The 14,594-nt window shown below is 50.6% G+C and overlaps 1 long non-coding RNA gene across 1 annotated transcript; it reads left to right on the top strand.

Moving 5' to 3' along the window:
- Positions 1-7,817: 7,817 nt before the first annotated feature.
- Positions 7,818-13,642, top strand: LOC108178659 (uncharacterized). The gene is made up of 3 exons (XR_016227371.1): positions 7,818-8,209; positions 12,601-12,712; positions 13,241-13,642. It is a non-coding gene; the product is annotated as an uncharacterized LOC108178659 (long non-coding RNA).
- Positions 13,643-14,594: the final 952 nt, after the last annotated feature.

The raw sequence follows: 14,594 nt of genomic DNA, 5'->3' as shown, positions 1-14,594 counted from the left end.
CCTGCAATAGCTCACGCTACTCCACAGACGTGTACAAATATTGCATCCAAATAAAAGAATGTGGGGCTGGATTTGGCACAGTGGTGAAGACCGCGCTTGGGCTGCCCACATTCTGTACTGGAGTCCGTGGGTTCACATTTCAGCTCCACTTCCAACTCTAGCCTCTTGCTCTCGCACACCCTGGGAGGCAGCAGGTACGTGGGCCCCTGCCACCCACACGGGAGACCTGGATATGGAGTTGCAGGTTCCTGCTTCAGCCTGGCCCAGCCTGGTTCCAATGTCGTAGGCATTTGGGGAGTGACCCAGTAGATGGGCGATCCCTTTCTACCTGCCTGTCTCTGTCTCTCTCCCTCTGGCTCTCTACCTAATAAATAATAGTAAATAAGTAAGTAAAATAAAATCAGTTTAAGAAAGAAAAGAAATCCCCCAAGCCCAATACCCAGACTAATGACCTATGGTCTCTCCTTGAATAATCTGTTACAAAGTTCCTTTCTTTAAAAAAAAAGTGTAAGACCTATGTGGAATGCAAAAAATAATAAAAGTGCATTAAAATATGATTTATACATGTGATATAAATATGATTTAAATATGATTTAATGCACTATTAGGACAAGAATCAGCATTTGGTGAACTCTGCCAGAGTTCTTGCCAGTAAGCGAACTTGCCACTAAGTTCTTGCCACTCCTGGCAGTGAGGACAGATCCCTGGCTGCAGGGCCAGTACTGCTTCCTCACTGGACAGCAGAGAAGAAGATACCAGAGCCGTTAAAGGCTTTGCCCCCAAGCTCACGGTCAGGAGCTGGTCTCGAGTCAGTCCTTCTGCAGGATTTAAAACGGACTCTGCTTGGAAATGTAGAACTTGGCCGGGGAGCTGTGGCCTGGGAGGAGGCCGAGGTGAGGCGTGATGGGACAGTTCACACTGTGTTCAGCCAAGAATTATTTTTGGGCAGAACATCCAGAAAGGCTGACAGCAGACTTTAAAAATGTTTATTTGTTTATATTTTTAAACTTTTAACTGATTTATTAGAGAGACGGACAGAGAGCTCTCATTCCCTGGTTGGCAGCTCAGATGGGGCCTGAGGCCAAAGTTGGGAGTTGGGGGCTCAACCTGGTTCTCGCGCATGCGTGACAGGGACCCAGCCACCTGAGTCTCTCCCTGCCTCCCAGGGCAGGCATTCGCAGGCAGCTGGATCAGAAGTGGAGCCAGGGACTCAAACCCAGGCACTGTGAGGTGGGCTCTGGCTGACCCAAGCGGTGTCTTCTCCACCACGCCCGACACCTGTCCCTCGGCCTTTTGATTCACAAGTCGATTAGAGTGATGAGGATCACTTCCACGGATGAAGGTTCTCCCTCTCGGGCATGAAACTGGTGTTTCCTGGAGAGGCACCAGAAGTTGGAGGCAAATGAGAAAATGCCTACTCATTGTCTTCCGGATTTCAGTTCAGTAACAGCTGCCAATGGTTAGATCCTCAGGATGGGGAATTTTTCACTAGTGTTGTGCAATCACCTGACTCACGAGATTGGGAAGATCATGGAAGGCGATGCCCGGGCTGCAGATGGCGGTTGACTTCTGTCCCTGTCATCTGGGGGCCACACCCAGCCGACCGAGGCTCTGTGGTGATCCAGCCCAGTCTCTCTCACGGTCAGAGCCGATGGAGGCTGAGGGCTCTGCGAGTGTTGTCTCGTGTGAGCGTCTCAAGGTCTCCCGTGAAGCCAGATCAGTAACGACGGGACCTGAGGTTCAGGGGGATCAGTCACAGCCCAGCCCTCCGAGCTGGCCAGGGCAGGACCCCTCCAGGATGCCTGAGTCCACAGCCTGAGATCTTTTACTTTGAGATCTTTTATTTGAAACACACACACACACACACACACGCACACACACTTCACATCCACTGGTTCATTCCCCCAGAATGCTCATAACAGCCAAGGCTGGGCCAGGCTGAAGTCAGGAGCCAGGAACTCAATTCAGGTCTTCCACATGCGTGACAAGGCCCCAGGTGCCTAAGCCATCATCATCTGCCAGCTCCTGGGGCACACACTAGCGGGAAGCTGGATCAGAAGCAAAGTAACTGGGCCTGAACCAAGCACCCTGCTGCGAGGTGCAGCTTCCCAAGTGGCGGCTTAACCCCCTGGGCCGCGACACCCACCCGCACTCCACAGCTCAATGAGGTTTGACAACTGTGTGCAGAATGGAATATTTCTCTTCCCCCAGAGGCTTCCTTCTGCCCCTCGCAGGAGAGGATTTGAAGCAAGGAAGTATCAGGGTCACACTTTGCATTTCGCAAGGTTGCGTTTGGAAACTGCTTTTGCTCGCTTCTTGAGCCCTTCTCGTGTGCTATGCGGCAGAGAGGAGGGATGGGCACATCCTGGGGGGATGGGGCAGAGGGAGGGGAGGTCTGACTCAGAGAGAGGCCAGAGGTGGTCACTGGAGTCCAAGGCCCCCAGCTTGGTTTCCTGCTCTTCTGTCACCCTGTTGGCATGCTTAATAGTTTTTGGGTACTAAGCTATTTTTCATTTTTACAAATGTGTTTGAGTGACACCAAGAGAGATACAGAAAGGGCTCCCATGCCTGGTTCACTCCCCAAATGCCCACAACGGCCAGGGCTCAGCTGGACTGAAGCCAGGAGCCAGGAACTCCATCCAGGTCTCCTACATGCGGAGCAGGGACCCAAGTACTCCGTCCTTCGCTGCTGCCTCTCAGGGTCTGCATTTGTGGGGAGCCCGAGTCAGGAGCTGGAGCCTGCGGTTAAACCCAGGGTCTCTGACCTGGGACGTGGACATCATAAGCAGTAGGTTAAAAGCCTGCTTCAAAATGCCTCACAGTTCTTGAACAAGGGGCCTCGTGTTAGTCTGTCGTGCTGGGCCCCCATGAGCCATGCAGTTGGGCCTGGAGAGAAAGGAGCTGGGAGAGAGAGGATGCGGGGGTCTTGAAGAGGTGACCCTCTGGGGAGGAGCAAGGGCCCTGCTCCCCCAGAGCTCGGGGAGGGGTGGGGGAGTGCAGACATCTCACTCTTGCTGCTGCGCCTGGAATCCCGCCCCCAGCGCCAGTCAATGTATAAGGGCTCAATTAAGTACCGTGACTAACACATCTGACAAGCCAAATATTAACTCACAAGAAATGAGTACACTTAGCAGTATTAACTACAGATACAAATAATTAACAATAAGCTCGCTGGTGTTCTTATTTTCTAATTAAGTGTAAAAAACAATCAAATCTTAATCCAGAGCCAAATGAAAACAAAGGCGAAGGGAGACTGCTCGCCCGTCAGAGGTGCAGCTGGTGCCACGAGCAAGGCGGGGTCGGGAGGATGAATGGCACCGGGCTCGCCTTGCTGATGTCGCAGCCAAGGTGAGGGGTTTGGTCGCCGCTTCTCTCCCTGTCGGGGCAGGTGTTTGAAGAGGGGGGATTTGGCTTATGGAGGCTCAACAACCAGAGGCAGGAGGCGTGAGGTTGGCCTGGCCCTGGAGAAATCCATCTATCATCCTTGTCTCTGGAATGCGGAGCGGAGAGGTGAGTGGGAAGGAATCCGATTGCCTCCTGGTGATTGGTTCTTCTTCCTGAAAGGAATTCTCGAGTTGGTCCGTTCGGCTGCAAACCCCCAAATCCAGGCCGGTGCTGCAAAGAGGACGCCGCCGGTCCCAAAGCCCCGGAGTCTGGACACGTTTTCCCGAAGGGCTGATGCTCCTGCCCTCTCGTGCCTCGGTCTAGGCACAGCCTGCTTACCTTAGCTGGATATTGCAGAGCATTCCTGCCACAGGGCCTTTGCACCACCTGTTCCCGATTCTCCAACATAGCCACATGACTTATCCCTCTGTGCCTTCAAGTGTTTGTTCCAAGGTCACCGCCTTGGTTTAAACTCAGCCCTTCCCCCAGCCCTCCTATACTACCTCCTCTCATATACCTTGTAACTGTCTTATAGCCACTGATCTATCTGCTTGCTGTCTGTCCTCTTAAGAGTAGAGATTCTTGACTGTTTTAGCCAGCCCTGAGAACAGTGCGTGGCACGCCATGCTTGCACACTAAATGTTTATTGAATGAATGACCCCTGAAGAGTGTCCTAAAATCAAACCCACATTACAGAGGTGGAAGCTGAGGGACTTGGAAGGGCTGGCTGAGTTTCACAAGGTAAATTGGTTTGTGGCAGACTTAGGACCAGGCTCTACTAACCCAAAGTAGTTTAACCACTGCTCGCGCCCTTTGTAAATTAAACTCACCTTAAGCTACCCTGATTACGATAGGCTACCATTCAACAGAAGACCCGGCTCACCTGGCAAGACCCAGCTTACCCGGTCTGCTACTTGACCAACTCACTGTCAGTTCTCACTGAGCCACAACTGGTCAGAATCATTGAATTTTCACAAGTGTAATAAAGAGGAAATCTTACATAAGAAATCCTTAATTAATCATTTGATTAATGTGTGTTGAATAAGAGTTCCCCCAAGTGCTCATGTAATGGAAATATTTGGAATAGTCTGAAAGAAGTGGGATGTTGGTGATGATATTTTAAGTATACCACTTCACAAAGTTGTGGGGAAATGAAAAGATAAGTCAACTTTGGTGCAAAAAGTCGTGAAATCTGCATTTTTTTTTTCTGTGAACTGGCTGAAGACCCCCTCATAGAGAAGGAAGCCATCTTGATGACAAGAAGTTGTCGTCATCTGTGTACCCTACCTAGGCTCGGGGAATACAATAGTGAAGCCCGGGGAGTGCTTTTCCCATCACTGGCATACTTTCCATGGTCAGAAGACAAGTCTTAAGGAATTAAATGTAAAATTATGATACCAGCCCAAAGTTCCACCCCTCATATACACCCCATGGAATTGCTATTCAACAAAATTGTGCAAGGAGGTTCATGACAGCATTATTCTTAATAACCCAAATATAAAAATATCCACAGCGTCCATCACCCAAGGAAAGAACAAACTGTGGTCTGTCCACGCAATGGAGTATTATTCAGCCATAAAAAGGAATGACCTACTGACACCTGCTACAAAGTAGATGAACCTTGAAAACTTCATGCAACTGAAAGAAGCCACATGCCAAAGGTCACTGGGGTGATTCCACTGATGTGCAGTGTCTCTGACTGACAAACCCAGAGTGACTAAAAACAACTGGGGACTTCCAGGGCTGGAGTGGGATGTGACTGGGAAAAGAATGCTCAATGGTCATGAGGTTTCCCCCTGGCTGGGATGAAGACATGTTCTGGAATCAGACAGTGCTGGTATTGTCAAGGCCACTGGACCACACTCTTCAAAACAGTACACTGTAGTGGGTAAAGCCGCTGCTCGCAGTGCTGGCATCCCATGTGGTCACAGGTTCGAGTCCCGGCTGCTCCACTTCTGATCCAGCTCTCTGCTATGGCCTTGGAAAGCAGAGAAGATGACCCAAGTCCTTGGGCCCCTGCACCTGCGTGGGAGACCCGGAAGAACCACTTGGCTTTCTTTGGATCAGCCCAGCTCTAGCCATTGCTGCCATTTGGGGAGTGAACCAGCAAATGGAAGACCTCTCTCTCTCTCTCTCTCTGCCTCTGCGTCTCTGTAACTCTGCCAATCTGCCTTTCAAATAAACAACTAAATCTTCTTTTAAAAAAGTTGGCCGGCACCGCGGCTCACTAGGCTAATCCTCCGGCTGCGGTGCCAGCACCCTGGGTTCTAGTCCTGGCCGGGGCACCGGTTGCTCCTCTTCCAGTCCAGCTCTCTGCTGTGGCCCGGGAGTGCAATGGAGGATGGCCCAGGTCCTTGGGCACCTGCACCCGCATGGGAGACCAGGAGGAGGCACCTGGCTCCTGGCTTTGGATCGGTGCAAAGCACCGGCCATAGCAGCCACTTGGGGGGTGAACCAACGGAAAAAGGAAGACCTTTCTCTCTCTCTCTCTCTCTCTCTGTTTAACTCTGCCTGTCAAAAAAAAAAAAAAAAAAGTACACTATGTGTCCCTCACCAAAAATATTTTGTGAAGTACATGTTTAACTGCTGGCGTTAGCCATCTGGTCATGTTGGCTTGGTTCCAGTGTGGCAGGCAGGTAGCTAAGGATTCCGTGTTGTTGTGACAATCATTGACTAGGAAGAGCTCTGGTGGAACAGATTAGATGTGTCGTGGACTTGCACCTGTGGCCACATTGGACCGTGAGTGCTGTATCCTCAAAGATGGGCAACGTGTCCAGCACTGTGCTGTTCGAACGAGTTGGGAAGCTAACTTTGTTATTTACTTTTTCATGACTGCATACACTTTTTTCTTAAGTACACATTTTTTTAAAGCCACATACACTGGTTGTAAAAAACACAAAACAAATCAGAAAGGAAGCCTCCCTTCACTCCCTTGTACCATTTCCTACCCTTGCATTGGGGTACCACCATCTATTACCTGGGGTATATACCTTCATATCTTTCTCTACTCATGTAGAAATATCTTCAGATAAATGTGCATATCATTATTGAAGATTTCGTTTTTCACAAAAATGAATTCACTGTATATATTTTGGTCTGCAGCTAGCTTTTTCTGTTCAAAACCATACCATAAAACTCTTCCCATAGGAATAAATATAGACGTATCTCTTTCTCCTTAGTGGCTACAAAGGTATATTCATCACCATTTATTTAGCCAGTCTCCCCATGTCCGATAATTATCTTGCTTCCCATTCTTTCACCATCACAAGCCATGCTACGAGGAACACGCTGTTCATATATTCTTGTGCACTTGTGGGAGTTTTTCTGTGGGAGAGATTCCTCGAAGTGAAATTGCTGGAGTGAAGTTAAACTCTTTCTGCTCTGTGACTACTTAACAGCGTGTCACTTCAGGACACAAGCGTGTATTGTCTCTGGCCTTAGGACAAACAAGCAAGAACTTAGAGCTTATGAGCAGGCTTTGCTTAGCTCCCTGTTCCCCCTACATCCTGCAACCAAAGCTATTTTCATTCATTTTATAGGCTCGCTGTCTCCAGATTGACTCCAGCAGAGGGAAAAGAAATCAGGTCCTTCTGTGCCATTCTTCAAACATTTAGAGGAAATTGATTTTCCACATGGGCTGTAGCCAAGTGAGGGATGTGCCGACACAGAAGTCCCTGCAACAGGCTATTAACTCCTAGCACTTGCAACAATTAGACGCAACCCAACTTGAGATACTTGATTAGCGAGCGTAATTCCTCATCAGGCTAATATCGCCAGCGGTCAAAAGCAGCAGCAATTTCAAAACAGGATTTCCTTCATGATCCCTTCGAAAGGGAAGGACTTGTAGAGCCTTGGAATGTCTTTAAGAAAGTTTTTATTCTTTGGGTAAAGACAAAAGGCAGCTGGCCCTGGAGCTGATAGCTGGCCTTACTTTCTGCTCTTTCCTGGGTGCCTCCTCGTGGCATCATCAGAAAAACCAGAAACAACGTGAAGCCAGCTTCAGTAATACAATCAGGTCATATATGTGCCTCTTACACCAGGAAGTCTGAAGCAGGTTTAAGGTTGTTGACTCAGCATCTCTACCATGACATTGGGGATTCAGGTCCTTCCCCAAAGTGGGTAAGAGCACTGGCTCCAAAGTTTGACTCTTTAGTATTGAATTTCAGGTCTGCCTCTTCCTAGCTGTGTGACTTTGGACAGATCACTTACCCTCTCTGAGCTTGTTTTTCCCGTCCGTGAAAATCAGAATAATAAGAGCACCTCGACTTATGGGATTCTGAATGCTAAAGCAAGGATGGGCAAAGCGTCTTCATAAAAGGCCAAATACTAAGTGTTTTAGGCTTCTTCGGTTGTGTGGCCTCTGCCCCACTACTCAACTCTGCAGTTGTGGCACAAAAGCAAAACAGCCAGAAACGATAGGCAGACAGGTGGCCCTGGCTGTTTTCCAGAGCAGTTTCGCTTACAGACGCCGCAAGTTGAAGCTCAGATCATTTCCACGTGTCATGAAACTTTTTTCTGCAATCATTATGAAACGTAAAAACCATTTTTACCCAATCATTACAAAACGTAGGTTTTGCATTTTTAGCACACAGACCGTGGAAACAAGCGAGGCTGTGCCCCCAAGCTAAAGCAACTCACCGTGGTTCGTGGTTCGACCCAGTGATTTTTCAACTTGCTGGTGGAGTAAAGCATTTGCGTGCAATCATTCTGTTTCCCTTTCAAGACCCAGGAAGTGAGGTGACACACTCAACAGAAGCTTAAACCAGGCTCTGCGGAGATGACTCGGCCCCCCGGGGACAATGCGCGTGCTCTGAGGATGTCTAAGGTAGGTGAGGCTCTGCTGGGATGCCCAGTCACGTCTGTTCGCTGCATTTTTGGCTTGCGCTACTTTCAGCTTACAATGGGTTTACAGGGCTGCAACCCCCTTGTCAGTCTGGGGTCATCTGGAACACATTTGGAACAGTAGCTGGTCAGCTCTGCCTGCTCAGTATTGGTATTGCCATCACCATCATCCTCCCTCTGCGCTTCCGCTGGCCCGGTGGTCTCATCTCCAATCTGGTAGCCAGAGGGCTACAGTGCTTCAAGGCATGGTATCCGCTGTATGTCTCTTCCAGGGATACTTTGTTATCAGCCAGGGGCTTCCCAGCCCTTCAGCGCACTTTGTCTCTCGCCTTCCACAAATCTCAGTGGCCAAAATGGAGTGATGTGCCCTCTGCCAAACCAGTCACTGGCAAAGGGTGGCATTATCCTTTGACCAATCAGGCCCACCCTTGGAGATGAGGGTGGAGTCAATTGGCCTGAGCTGCATGCTGAATGGGGCCTGGTGAATGCCTGACCCCAACAGGGTTTCTACCTTGACAGGGAAGGGAAGGCATGGATGCCGAGTAGACAACCAGCAAAGCCCCCGACACCTGCTCTCCCAAAAACTCAGAGATTTGTCATCACTTGCTAATCAAGTTTATGTAGCACTTTAAAACCAGAGCAAGCTTTTTGAAAATTGCGGCTGGGGACAGTGATTCTGCTGACCTTTAAATCTTTTTAAATAACCCCTGGGCTCGTAACTGGATGGCTTGAATTTCCACCAGCTACGTGCTCAGCACTTCCAGGTTTCCTCCACACCCTCCTCATCCGATCTTCATTTGATGGTTGTGGTTCCTGAGCCGAGGACGAGCGTCCTTATTCCACAGGGAAGAAGTGACTTGTCCAGAGGCACACGGTTAAGTCCTTGAACCTGGACTTCTGACCTCCAGATCCCAGGCCCTTCCCACCCTCCCTCCTGGGTGCAGTGGACATGACAGAGGTAGCAGCTGCATCGTGGGAAGAGTCGGTGGCTGAAAAGGTACAGGTGACGAGGCAACCATGGGGATTCTGTCCGAGTTGGCACTGCCTTACAACCTGTGCTTCGAGTGAAAACACACTGGTAGCCGGCGCCACGGCTCACTAGGCTAATCCTCCACCTTGCGGCGCCGGCACACCGGGTTCTAGTCCCGGTCGGGGCGCCAGATTCTGTCCCGGTTGCCCCTCTTCCAAGCCAGCTCTCTGCTGTGGCCCGGGAGTGCAGTGGAGGATGGCCCAAGTGCTTGGGCCCTGCACCCCATGGGAGACCAGGAGAAGTACCTGGCTCCTGCCATCGGATCAGCGCGGTGCACCGGCCACAGCGCGCCGGCCGCGGCCATTGGAGGGTGAACCGACGGCAAAGGAAGACCTTTCTCTCTCTCTCTCTCTCTCTCTCTCTCACTGTCCACTCTGCCTGTCAAACACACACACACACACACACACACACTGGTATAATTCACAACTTTCTGTGGGATAGCCATGATTTTCACATGTAGTCATGTACTACATATGACGTGTTGATCAGTGATGGACAGTGGATACCACCGCGTGACCCCATGGCCCAGCCGTGTAGCAGGCTCTCCCATCTAGGTCTGTTTATCTAAGTTTGTATTCTGTACTACACTTGCACACATAACAAAATGATGAAGTTGCTCGATGACAAATTCCTCAGGCCGTGTCCTCATCATGCAGCGAGATGCCTGTACGGTGAAATCTCAGGGAATGACTGAAACAAAAGCAATAATTATTCTGCTGGGATGCAGACATACTTTTTTTCTGATCTTGAGAGGGACGGGGATGCTTGCACCCCATATTGGAGAGCTGATCCCAGTCCCAGCACCTCCACGTCACATCCAGCTTCCTGCTGGTGCACCCTGGGAGGCAGCAGATGGTGGCCCAGCTGCCTGTGCTCTTTCCACTCCCGTGATAGACCTTGGCTTGACTCAGTCTCAGCCCAATGTGACACTGCGCACACTGGGAAGTAAACCAGCAGATTGGCTCTCTCTCTCTCTACCTCAGAAATAAATATGTGCGCCTGTGTGATAGGATGTGTGTGTGTGTGTGTGTATGGAAATGTAATTGCTGGGGCCAGCGCTGTGGCCTAGCGGATAAAGCTGCTGCCTGCAGTGCCAGCATCCCATATGGGCGCGGTTCGTATCCCGGCTGCTCCACTTCTGATCCTGCTCTCTGCTGTGGCCCGGGAGGGCAGTGGAGGATGGCCCAAGTCCTTGGGCTCCCCTTGTGGGAGACCTGGAGGAAGCTCCTGGCTCCTGGCCTTGGATCGGCACAGCTCTAGTCATTGCTGCCATGTGGGGAGTGAACCAGGGGATGGAAGACTCTCTCTCTCTCTCTCTCTGCCTCTCCTTCTCTCTCTGTGTACCTCTGACTTTCAAATAAATAAAATAAACTTTTTTAAAAAAAGAAATGCAATTGCCTATGAATTGTGCAACATTTAAGTCATAATTGGACGTGTGCCTCTTTGCATCTAAGTCCTATTTTTGCCTCACTGACTTGCAAGAGAAAAGGGGATTCCCCTCCAATGGCAGAAATTTGATTGATTAAACTGGGTGCAGCGTACTCAAGCAAAGGAATACTGTGCACCCATCAGCTTTAATGCTTCTGTAGAATTTATAGTGGCATGAGAATAGTCTTACATACAATGAAAAGATAAAAGGAAGACAGAAAGCTACAGAGACCATCTCAATTCTGTATTAAAGATGACGTAAGAGTTTCGTCTACCGACTAAGCTGCCTCTTAGGACGCCTGCATCCCATGCCAGAGGGTCTGCATTCAAGTCCTAGTCCCCCTCCCGATGCCAGCTTCCTGCCGACGGGCACCCTGGAGGCAGCAGGTCACGGTTCAAATGATTGCGTTCTCGCCTCCCATGTGGGAGACCTGAATTGAGTACCTGGCTCCTGGCTTTGGCCTGACCCAGCCCAAGCTATTTTTTTTTTGACAGGTGGAGTGGACAGTGAAAGAGAGAGACAGAGAGAAAGGTCTTCCTTTGCCGTTGGTTCACCCTCCAATGGCCACTGTGGCCTTCGTGCTGTGGCCAGCGCACCGCGCTGATCCGAAGGCAGGAGCCAGGTGCTTCTCCTGGTCTCCCATGGGGTGCAGGACCCAAGGACTTGGGCCATCCTCCACTGCACTCCCTGGCCACAGCAGAGAGCTGGCCTGGAAGAGGAGCAACCGGGACAGAATCCGGTGCCCCGACCAGCACTAGAAGTTGGTGTGTAGGCGCCGCAAGGCGGAAGATTAGCCTAGTGAGCCATGGCGCCGGCTCAATCCCCACATTGCCTCTTGATGGTGAGGTCACGAGTGGCTTTTCTGGCTTCCTTGTATTTTTTCTATACTTCCCAGACTTTCTATAAAACTTGTTTTTATAGTGAAAGAAAACCCAAAGATAAAAAGCAGGGGGCGATGGAGCAGTTTTGCAGGTCAGGGTTTCTTGTTAATGAGACAGATTTGGGCCACAGAGGGCTCAGTGCAGCTTACCAGGCTGTCTGCCCAGCAAAGGGTGGGAAACCCATCGGGAAGGCTGCTCCTTCTCTCGAGGTGGCCGTACAGCCTCGGCACAGCTTGCAGACAAGGGTCCGACAGAAGCCCCCAGCGTGATAGTGGGAAACTCAGAAGCTCTGCGGCTCACAGCGTATTAACCACTCTGACCTGCCGAGTTTTATCTGTTACGTGAGGCTGATAGTGCTGAGTGCTTAGGGTTGGCATCATCCCAATCACAAGACAGATTTTTAGGGATGCCCTGCTGCCCCGGGGGTTGCAGATACAACCGTGATCCAAGAGACAAACTCCTCGTTCACCAGCATGCGTCATTCTAGTGGTGGGTTAGCACGGGGAGTGGGTTTGCTTATTGGAGAAGAGCAAGTGCAAAAGCCCTGTGGCAGCCAGAGCCTGGCACTTTGCACCAGGGAGGCATCTTACACGCCTGGAGTGTGATGAGTGGATGGGGAGTGGTGAAAGATGGGGAGAGAAAGGCACGGGACAGATCTTGCAGATTAGGGGAAGGGACTTTGACTTCATTCTAAGTACGAGGTGAAGCCGCTTTTAAGGGGTTGTAGCTACAGACTAACATGATCTGATTTAGAGTTTATGTCTTAAAAAGGCCACTCTGGCCGCTGTGCAGAGAACGGATTGTGGGCTCGTATGAGACAATCAATACGCAAAAAGCACTTAACGCTGGCTCTGGCACAATGTAAGAGTCTTAATAAGTAGTAACTGCTTTTCATTATTCTCCTCATTATCCTTATGATTATTGCTACTCTTTTGTGTGCCAGGAGCCAGTTTGCGATTCTTGGACATTCGGCTTCCCGTGGCGTTGACAGAGCATTCGGACGAGCAGGTGAATTGCTCCGGTGTGTTTTCCAGGTGTGTCCTGGCCTCAGAGCAGTGATTGCTGAAAGCCAAGCACAAGCCGATACCTGCAGCCGAGAAGACCCCTGGACGCATTCCTGATTCCAGCACCGTTTCATCCTTCAGGGTGAGCACCCTGCTTATCTCCTAGCTCAGGGAAGACACCGGCTCTTGATTACAGGTTTCAGTCTCCACCGAAAGCATGGGCGAGCATAAATGCTGTTGGGAAACCCAACATATCTGGACATATTTGAAAATAAGCACCCCCACACACACACACACACACACCTGCCAATCCCACCCTCTTCAAGACGTGGCTTAGAGAGGCAGGCACTTGGCTCAGCAATTGAAAAGCCACTCGGAACACTCACATCCAATATTGGAGTACCTGGATTTGAGTGCCTGATCGACTCCCAGTTTCAGCTTCCTGCTACTGTGCACCCTGGGAGGCAGCAGTGATGGTTCAAGTCCCTGCCACCCACGTGGGAGACCTGGATTGGTTACTCATTCCTGGCTTTGGCCTCTGGCCATTGTGAGCATTTGGGAATGAACCAGGAGATGAGTTCTCTCTCTCTCTCTCTCAAAGGAAAATAAATACATTGAAAATTTTTGAAAATGTCTGAATCATTTACTTCTGAAATTTTCCATTCAATAGTTTCAGGCCATGGTTGGCTGCTGGTAACTGAAATCATGAGAGGCGATAATCGTGGATCACAAGGACCCCTGTGGAAATCGCTACACACAAAGAGCTTAGAACAGAGCCTGACCCACCGTGAGCACTGTGCAGTCACCTATTCTAAGGTAGCCAGCACGGAGGAGGCGCTGTTAAGTGTTTGCTGATGGCATAAGCAAATGAATGAAAGGATGATTGAATGAGTGGACTTTCTCCTTGGCTTTCGCGAAAGAGGCTCTCTCTTCTGAAACCGAGTATGGTTGCTATTAATTATAGCTTCTACGTAGTCAGCACTTACAGCATCCCCGGACAGTGCGGAGTGCTGTGTCCGAGCTGCTCACAACAGCCCGCTGTGGTTAGTGCCTGTCCCTAGCCACCCTTTCTACAGATGGGGACACTGACGCTCCGAGCCAAGGAGCAATTGCCCCAGGGAGGACCAGAATTTGAGGCTGCGCCCCTCTGCCTTGGTGGGGACATTATTGCTTCTCCAGGGGGTCTCACCCTCCTGCAGGGGTTGGGGGGCAAAGGCAGATAAAGGCTGTGATGCGCTTGTCTCTTCCTCCTTGACCCTTGGGAAGGGCCATGGCTCCCATTGTGAGCCCGCACCTGCAGGGTGGAAGGCAACCCGCTCAGTTTTCCTTCCTGTTCACACAGAGACTTTTGACCCTGGTTTCTCGGATTCTTTTCTTTCCCCATCCATCCCCAGGGCGCCGGGCCCCCTCTCCCTGTGCCCACCCCTCCCCCATGCCCCACGCACAGCACACAGGACTGGGGGAGCCGCAGACAAGGGGGCCTTTCTTCAAAGTGCTTCTCCTCAGCTTGTAAATTCTCGGGCCTGGCTTGATTGGCTGCGACCAAAGGGAGCCAGGCCCCCGCTCTGCTCCTCAGATACAAAGTGAATTGTGTGACTAAGGTCAGTCACAGGGGCCTGCGCCTCTCAGAAATCTCAAAGGACAAAATGCCAAAGAGCCTGGTCCCAGGATCAAAATTATCTATGGCGAGACAAAGGAAAGGAGATAGCCAGGGAGAGCCAAGGCAACAAAGAGGAACGAGGTCACCCCAGTCACTTCCAACCTGAGCACTTGAGGGACCCCAAGCCATGTACCACCCCCCAACCCCATCTTTTTGCTTCCAGCCAAAGCGCATCTACGGACAGATTGGGAGAGCGCCCAGACGTGAAGGGAAGAGTGCCCAGACCTGTGCTGGTGGCTCCATGTGCCACTTCCAAGGACTCGCATCTGGCGCAGGATCCAATGTTTCCCATTTGTAAGCACTAAAATTAGTCCAACTGTGCTTGCTAATTCTGTAGACACAACCCAGCTTGTGCAAATGTCCT

The sequence above is a fragment of the Oryctolagus cuniculus genome, chromosome 21, assembly GCF_051225735.1.
Source record: "Oryctolagus cuniculus isolate XC-2025 breed Fujian yellow rabbit chromosome 21, ASM5122573v1, whole genome shotgun sequence".
Taxonomy (NCBI): Eukaryota; Metazoa; Chordata; class Mammalia; order Lagomorpha; family Leporidae; genus Oryctolagus; species Oryctolagus cuniculus.
Note: the sequence above shows the minus strand (reverse complement) of the source record. Positions and strands in the feature narration are given on the sequence as shown.